Source organism: Triticum dicoccoides, chromosome 3A, assembly GCF_002162155.2.
Source record: "Triticum dicoccoides isolate Atlit2015 ecotype Zavitan chromosome 3A, WEW_v2.0, whole genome shotgun sequence".
Taxonomy (NCBI): domain Eukaryota; kingdom Viridiplantae; phylum Streptophyta; class Magnoliopsida; order Poales; family Poaceae; genus Triticum; species Triticum dicoccoides.
Window position 1 is genome coordinate 270615554 of NC_041384.1, and position 6620 is coordinate 270622173.

The 6620-nt window shown below is 38.4% G+C and overlaps 1 non-coding gene and 1 pseudogene across 1 annotated transcript; both read left to right on the forward strand.

Moving 5' to 3' along the window:
* The first annotated feature begins 576 nt into the window (after positions 1–576).
* On the forward strand, positions 577–683 carry LOC119273813. Its single transcript, XR_005134995.1, has one exon. It is a non-coding gene; the product is annotated as a small nucleolar RNA R71 (small nucleolar RNA).
* Positions 684–5795: 5112 nt separating this feature from the next.
* LOC119271532 lies at positions 5796–6398 on the forward strand (annotated as a pseudogene).
* Positions 6399–6620: the final 222 nt, after the last annotated feature.

The window sequence follows — 6620 nt, forward strand, 5'->3', positions numbered from 1 at the left end:
CTGAACATTTTGTTGTTCATTCTGCCTCGGCACTTGAAATTGACTTGGATGATTTGATGGTTGATTTCCTTGTACTGTCGATCCACTTGCATATGATTGATTGTTCTTGTACGACAAGTTTGGATGGTTCCTCCAAGAAGGATTGTAGCTATTTGAGAATGGACCTTGACGTTGGGCATAACTTACTTCTGAAACCGATGATCCAATTGCTGAGTAGAAGGAACATTCTGTTGAAGGATGACCTGCTTGGCCACATACATCACACATTTGAAGCACACTTACTGAAGCTACAGATGTACCGATGCAATTTGACATGATACTGTCCATCTTCTTGTTCAAAATGTCAATCTGAGCCGCCATGCTATCATTTGCAGACACATTATACACACCAGGATGTGGTGGTGCTATTGCTATTTAACTTGACCATTGAAAATGATGAGATGCCATACTTTCAATCAATGCAAATGCTTCATCAAGGATTTTATTCATGATTCCTCCTCCAGCAGCAGAATCGACAAAGCTCTAGTCTAAGTGGACAGTCCTTTGTAAAAGGTTTGTAACACCAGCCATCTTTCTAAACCACGATGAAGACACATTCTAATTAAAGAGTTGAATCTTTGCCATGCGTCATACAAACTTTCTCCATCATATTGAGTAAACCTTGTTAACTTGTCCCTGTATTCGACAGCTTTTGTGGGTGGGAAGTATCTCTCAAGAAATGTCTGCAATAAGGTCTCCCAAGTATCTTTCAGATGTTCAGGTAATGAGTGAAGCCATACTCTTGCTCCATCTCTCAAGGAAAATGAGAATAGTGATAATCTGATAGCACTCGGTGAAACTCCATTTTGCTTGAGGGTGTTACCATACTCCAAGAAAGTCCTTATATGCTAATGTGGGTCTTCTAAAGCCGTTCCACCAAATCTGGACTGTTGTACCACGTTAATCAGAGTAGGCTTCAATACAAAATTGTTCGCCTGAATAATTGGTTGAACCATTTCTCCTGGTATCCCATGATCCCTTGGGATCCACAAGTCCCTGAGAAAAGGTACTTGATTAGTCATCTTTTCTTCTTCTTGATCTTGCAAAGTTTCGGCAACTTGAAACCGCGTTTGATTCTCTCTTCTTCTCCTCAATAAAGTCCTTTCAATTTCTGGATCAAATGGCTCTAGTGAATATTTAGGTTGAAGCATAAGACAATTTCCTGTAAAGTTCCTGAAATTGACACATGCTAGTTTCTCTCAAAACTGCAGCCAATGTTAGGAAATGGTTAGTTGCCTAAAATAAATCCTGATCTTCTTCTACTAATGTGCTAATGAAATTTAGATCCCCGGCAACAGTGCCAAAAAATGATCAAGTGTAATATAGCAGGGTTTTTACGCCCAAACTACGGATGTCGTGTTATCCACAGGGATCTAGAACTTCGAAGCACACATTCGAAACATTCAGAACAATGGAATAGATGGATCAAACCGTAGTGATAACAAGCAGCCACTGGCACAAGGTAAAACCAAATAATATTCAGCAAAGGTAAAGGGTTCAGAAATAGGATTGTCTCTTTTTAGTGGTTTTCTTGTAATCAAATAGAAAAGTAACACTAGCAGATGGAAGATGGTTCAGACCTCACACACAACTCATGCAACCAATTAAAGTGACAACAGCTCGTAGGAAAATAACTACTAACTCAATATCCAGCAAAGGGTCACAACAATTCAGCAAGGATACATGAGGATTCAGCAAAGGTACACAAGTGACAAGGTAAATTTTAGACTCAACAGTGCATATATTTAGAGAACAGGAACAAGAGAAGATAGAGATTCAAAGCCTATGGGTCTTGATGATCTTCAATTCGAAGCTGAAGGGGTTGCAGGCGAAGAAGAATAAAAGCAGGACCACATTGGAGACGATCTGTAGTAGGAGAGGCTTCCGCGTGGTCATTGAGGAAGAGTAGCAGAGAAGATTCCTTGAGAAGATCCGGAGCAGAGCACCACCAGGAGTCTGACGTAGAGCACCAGAAGGCCCGACGCCCCTGGCCTTTAGTCGATCCTCTCCCTCTCAGTAGCGAGGAGGAGGGGAGAAGGAGTGGTAGCGGCAAGGCATAGGAGATGCGGCGCTGGTGGTGATGATGATGACTGGATGATGGCGCTAGTTATGGTGGAGGCGGGTGATGGAGATGATGGAGGCACGGTGGTGGATCGGGCGGCGCTGGCGGCGGCGTTGATGGAGGTATAGTGGTGGATCCGGTCGATGCGCTCTCTATCTGGCCTTCGTCTGGTGTGGTGGGTCAATAGCGAGAAGAACCAACCGCACGAGGCAACAGACAGCTGTCTGGCCGGTCGCGCCAGCCCACGGCTCCTCTCACGCGTGCCACAGGATGCTTCCTCTGGTTATTTTCGGTTTTTCCCCCTTTAGAACTGAACTCTTCTCCAAGTTGATCCCTGCTTTAGTGTTGGAAGCACTTTCGATGAAGATTGGGTGCCTAAACGCACCAATTCTGCATAATATGAAGAAGTGTTGTAAGAAAGTCATAATACGAACATTTTTGTAGGAATGAATATTTTATAAGTAATTATTGTGGTCAAATGTTTAACTTGAGATGCAAAAAGGCTTAAAATACTATATGCATAAATGTGCTATCACTGCACTATTAAAGTTGAAGAAAAGACTGTCACTTATAATGATCCTATTACTCCTACTGCTTATGTTGAGAAACCACCTTTTCCCGTTAGGATAAAAGATCATGCTAAAGCTTCAACTGTGGTTCGTAAAAGCAATATTAGAACCTATACACCTCCTGAGCAAGTTAAAGTTGAACCTAATATTGCTATTGTTAAGGATCTTTTGGCTGATAATATTGATGGGCATGTTATTTATTTCTATGATGAAACTGCTAGAATTGCTAAACCTTGTGCTAAAGATAAACATAGACATTGGGTAGGCATGCCAGTTATTTCTGTTAAAATAGGAGATCATTGTTATCATGGCTTGTGTGATATGGGTGCTAGTGCTAGTGCAAACCTATTGACTTATATAAATAAATTATGCATGATATTGCACCTGCTGAGTTAGAAGAAATTGATGTCACCATTAAACTTGCCAATAGAGATACTATTTCACCAATGGGAATTGTTAGAGATGTTGAAGTCTTGTGTGGGAAAACTAAATATCATGTTGTTTTTCTTGTTCTTGGTTCCCCACAAGATAGATTTTGCCCCATTATATTTGGTAGAGCGTTCTTAAACACTGTTAATGCTAGGATAGACTGCAAAAAGGATGTTATTACTATTGGCTTAGGTGATATGTATCATGAGTTCAACTTTTCTAAATTTCGTAGACAACACCGTGAAGAAGAATTGCCTAGTAAAGATGAAATTATTGGTCTTGCTTCTATTGTCGTACCTCCTAGTGATCCTTTTGAACAATATTTGCTAGACCATGAAAATGATATGTATATGAATGAAAGAAGGGAAATAGATGAAGTGTTCTTTAAAAAGGGACCTTTCTGAAACACAACTTGCCTGTTGAAATCTTAGGGGATCCTCCTCCACCCAAGGGTGATCCCGTGTTTGAGCTTAAACCATTGCCTGATACTCTTAAATATGCTTATCTCGATGAAAATAAGATATATCCTGTTATTATTAGTGCTAACCTTTCAAGGAAGGAGGAATAAAGATTATTGAAAACTCTAAAGAAGCACCATGCTGCTATTGGATATACTCTTGATGATCTTAAGGGCATTAGTCCCACTCTATGTCAACACAAAATAAATTTGGAAAAAAATGCCAAACCAGTTATTGATCACCAACGACGACTGAATCCTAAGATGAAAGAAGTGGTAAGAAAATAAATACTAAAGCTCCTTGAGGCAGGTATAATTTATCCCGTTGCTGATAGTCAGTGGGTAAGTCTTGTCCATTGTGTTCCTAAGAAGGGAGGTATTACTGTCGTTCCTAATGATAAAGATGAATTGATTTCACAAAGAATTATTACAGGTTATAGGATGGTAATTGATTTCCGCAAATTAAATAAGGCTACTAAAAAGATCATTACCCCTTACCTTTCATTGATCAAAGGCTAGAAAGATTATGTAAACATACACATTTTTGCTTCCTAGATGGTTATTCTGGTTTCTCCCAAATACCTATGTCAGCTGATGATGAATCTAAGACCACTTTTACTTGCCCTTTCGGTACTTTTTCTTATAGACGTATGCCTTTTGGTTTATGTAATGCACCTGCTACCTTTCAAAGATGCATGATGGCTATATTTTCTGATTTTTGTGAAAAGATATGTGAGGTATTCATGGATGATTTCTCCGTTTATGGATCCTCTTTTGATGATTGATTAAGCAACCTTGATCGAGTTTTGCAGAGATGTGAAGAAACTAACCTTGTCTTGAATTGGGAGAAATGCCACTTTATGGTTAATGAAGGTATTGTCTTGGGCACAAAATTTCTGAAAGAGGCATTGAAGTTGATAAAGCTAAAGTTGATGCTATTGAAAAGATGTCGTGTCCCAAGGACATCAAAGGTATAAGAAGTTTCCTTGGTCATGCCGGTTTTTATAGGAGGTTCATTAAGGACTTCTCAAAAATTTCTCGGCCTCTGACTAATTTATTACAAAAAGAAATACCATTCATCTTTGATGATGATTGTGTAGAAGCCTTTGAAATACTTAAGAAACCATTAATCTTTGCACCTATTGTTCAATCACCTGATTGGAATTTACCTTTTGAAATTATGTGTGATGCTAGTGATTATGCTGTAGGTGTTGTTCTAGGTCAAAGAGTTGATAAGAAATTAAATGTTATTCAATATGCTCGTAAAACTCTAGAAAATGCCCGGAGAAATTATGCTACAACTGAAAAATAATTCTTAGTAGTTGTATTTGCTTGTGATAAGTTCAGACCTTATATTGTTGATTCTAAAGTAACCATTCACACTAATCTTGCTTCTATTAAATATCTTATGGAAAAGAAAGATGCTAAACCTAGACTTATTAGATGGGTTCTCTTGCTACAAGAATTTGATTTGCATATTATTGATAGAAAGGGAGCTGAGAACCCCGTCGCAGACAACTTGTCTAGGTTAGAAAATGTTCTTGATGACCCAATACCTATTGATGATAGCTTTCCTGATGAGCAATTAAATGTCATAAATGCTTCTCACACTGCTCCATGGTATGCTGATTATGCTAATTACATTGTTGCTAAATTTATACCACCTAGTTTCACATACCAGCAAAAGAAAAAGTTCTTCTATGATTTGAGACATTGCTTTTGGGATGACCCACATCTTTATAAAGAAGGAGTAGATGGTGTTATTAGATGTTGTGTACCTGAGCATGAACAGGAACAGATCCTACGCAAGTGCCACTCCAAGGCTTATGGAGGACACCATGCAGGAGATAAAACTGCACACAAGGTATTGCAATCCGGTTTTTATTGGCCTACTCTCTTCAAGGATGCGTGTAAGTTTGTCTTGTCTTGTGATGAATGTCAAAGAATTGGTAATATTAGTAGACGTGAAGAAATGCCTATGAATTATTCACTCATTATTGAACCATTTGATGTTTGGGGCTTTGATTATATGGGGCCGTTTCCTTCCTCTAATGGATATACACATATTTTAGTTGCTATTGATTATGTTACTAAGTGGGTAGAAGCTATTCCAACTAGTAGTGTTGATCATAACACCTCTATTAAGATGCTTAAAGAAGTTATTTTCCCAAGGTTTGGAGTCCCTGGATATTTAATGACTGATGGTGGTTCACATTTTATTCATGGTGCTTTCCTTAAAATGCTTGCTAAGTATGATGTTAATCATATGATTGCATCTCCTTATCACCCATAGTCTAGTGGTCAAGTAGAATTGAGTAATAGAGAACTCAAATTAATTTTGCAAAAGACTGTTAGTAGATCTAGAAAGAATTGGTCGAAGAAACTTGATGATGCATTATGGGCCTATAGAACTGCATATAATAATCCTATGGGTATGTCTCTGTATAAAATGGTTTATGGAAAAGCATGTCACTTACCTCTCGAACTAGAACATAAGGCTTATTGGGCTATTAAAGACCTCAATTATGATTTCAAACTTGCCAGTGAGAAAAGGTTATTTGACATTAGCTCACTTGATGAATGGAGAACCCAAGCCTATGAGAATGCCAAATTGTTTAAAGAAAAGGTTAAAAGATGGCATGACAAAAGTATACAAAAGCGTCAGTTTAATGTAGGTGATTATGTATTGCTATACAACTCTCGTTTAAGATTTTTTGTAGGAAAGCTTCTCTCTAAATGGGAAGGTCCTTACGTTATCGAGGAGGTCTATCGCTCCGGTGCCATAAAAATCAACAACTTCGAAGGCACAAATCCAAAGGTGGTGAACGGTAAAAAAATCAAACATTATATCTCAGGTAATACTATAAATGTTGAAACCAATGTTATTGAAACCATAACCCCGGAGGAATACATAAGGGACACTTTCCGGAATGTTTCAGACTCCTAAAAGGAATATGTACGTGGTACGGTAAGGAAACCGACTCCAAAACAGTTCTAATGGCAATTTTTCTCCGTTTTGGAATATTTAGAAAAATAGAAAAATAAGAAGCAGTCCGGTAAGGAC